This window comes from Aristolochia californica, unplaced genomic scaffold (assembly GCF_029961685.1).
Source record: "Aristolochia californica isolate CCGP_79_NKW_82.1479 unplaced genomic scaffold, dmAriCali1.0.hap1 SCAF_8, whole genome shotgun sequence".
In the NCBI taxonomy this organism is placed as follows: domain Eukaryota; kingdom Viridiplantae; phylum Streptophyta; class Magnoliopsida; order Piperales; family Aristolochiaceae; genus Aristolochia; species Aristolochia californica.
The window spans coordinates 15,351,652-15,353,714 of NW_027182279.1; the positions used below are offsets into that span (position 1 = coordinate 15,351,652).

Genomic DNA, 2,063 nt, shown 5'->3' on the forward strand with positions numbered 1-2,063 from the left:
CCGGGTGTAATCCAACTCCTCCCTACATTCTATAGGTTGGAGAAGGAGGACCCTTATTACCACATCAAGGAATTCTTAGATATCTGTGCGACTTTCAAATTCCATAATTTCTCAGATGACTCTATCCGGTTAAGACTTTTTCCATTTTCACTTAAGGATAAGGCCAAGTCTTGACTGAATTCCTTAGAGGTGGGCAGCATTACTTCATGGGACACAATAGTCACGAAATTTTTGTCCAAGTACTTTCCCATTCAGAGAACTACAGCCCTCAGGAGAGAAATATCAAACTTTATGCAGCAGGAGGGTTAACAGTTTTATGAGGCTTGGGAGAAATGGAAAGATTTGATCCATAGGTGTTCGCATCATGGGTTTGAGAAATATAATTTAGTGCAATACTTTTATCAAGGTCTTACACCCCAGGTTAGATCCATGGTAGATGCAACGAGTGGTGGGAGTTTGATGGGTAAGAGTGCTAGTGAGGCATGGGACTTCTTTGAAATGTTGAATAATCAATCTCAGCAATGGGGTTCATCATTTAATGTTGACAGGAGATCCCATGAAGCCAAAAAAGGGGGTCTCTACGAGGTTAGTGAAACACCCATGCTCATGGCCAAGATTGAGGGGTTGACTAGAAAAATTGATGCCCTTATGGTGTCCAAGAGTTCACCTGCTCCTAACCCATCTACTACCTATGCCATATGTTCTAGTTCATCTCATCTCATCTCATACAAATGTGTCCATGTAGTTCATCCTACCCGGAACTCATTGAGGACTTGAATGCAGTCCAGAATTTTCATAGACCAAATCGGAACTATCCTTTTTTAGAAACATATAATCAGGGTTGAGCTAGGCACCCAAATTTCTCAGGGTCCAAGGGCCCATAGGTTGGGGGTCCTCCAGGGTTTACTCAACCCCAAGCTCCGCGCCCACACTTCGCTCAACAGCCATTGATTCCACAAAAACCTTCACTTGAGGGTACACTTCAACTATTCATGCAAAATACACAGTCCTCCATTGCTAAACTTGAAATGCAAGTGAGTCAGTTGGCCAGCCACATGAGTGAACAAGCACAAAATAGACTCCCGAGTCAAACCATTCCTAACCCCAAAAGCACACATGAGAGTGGGTCGAGTTCCAATCCCCACCACAAGCACGCCAAAGCCATAACCACCCTTAGGAGTGGTCATGATTTGAACAATGGGGTAGGGACCACTAAGTCTAAGGAGTCGAAGGATGACAACGGGGACACATTATTGAGTGAAGAAGCTCCAAGTTCTCCACCAAACCCAGGCATATCCCTAACCAAGTCCCACCAACTCCTTATCCGTAGAGGTTATCGGGCCCACCTAGGAAAGGAGATAGCATGCATGAAACGTTGGAACTATTTAGTAAGGTTCACATTAACATTCCACTTCTTGATGCTATTAGGCAAGTCCCTGCCTATGCCCGATTTTTGAAAGACCTTTGTACACAGAAGAGAAAACAACATGTTAACAAAAAGGTCTTTCTTACTGAGATTGTAAGCTCAATTTTGAAGCACAACACTCCTCTTAAAGTTAAAGATCCTGGATGCCCCACATTTTCATGTGTCATTGGTGAACATACCATCTAGAGAGCTCTTCTTGACTTAGGGGCAAGTGTGAATTTGCTTCCTTTCTTTGTGTACTAGCAATTAGGTTTGGGGTAATTGAAGCCTACCCCATCACACTTCAACTAGCTGACCATTCTATCAAGATACCATGAGGAATAGTTGAAGATGTTTTGATAAAAGTGGACAAATTTCTATTCCCGGTTGATTTCATTGTTCTTGATATAGAACCAGTAGTCAATGTTACCAACCAAATTCCTGTCATCCTAGGATGTCCCTTCTTAGCCACATCTAATGTTGTCATTCATTGTAAAAGTGGTGAGTTGGAGTTGTCTTTTGGAAATTTTAAGGTCTCGTTGAATGTGTTTAATGTCGGGCACCATCCACTTGAGTCTGATGATCCGAGTCCTGCATTTAAGATGGAGACTGTTATGCTTGATGACGAATCCATTCTTGAATATTTTGAGTCTTACAT

At 42.5% G+C, this 2,063-nt stretch overlaps 1 non-coding gene across 1 annotated transcript; it reads right to left on the bottom strand.

Moving 5' to 3' along the window:
• Positions 1-264: 264 nt before the first annotated feature.
• LOC137939620 (small nucleolar RNA R71) lies at positions 265-371 on the bottom strand. The gene has a single exon (XR_011109998.1). It is a non-coding gene; the product is annotated as a small nucleolar RNA R71 (small nucleolar RNA).
• Between the last annotated feature and the right edge of the window lie 1,692 nt (positions 372-2,063).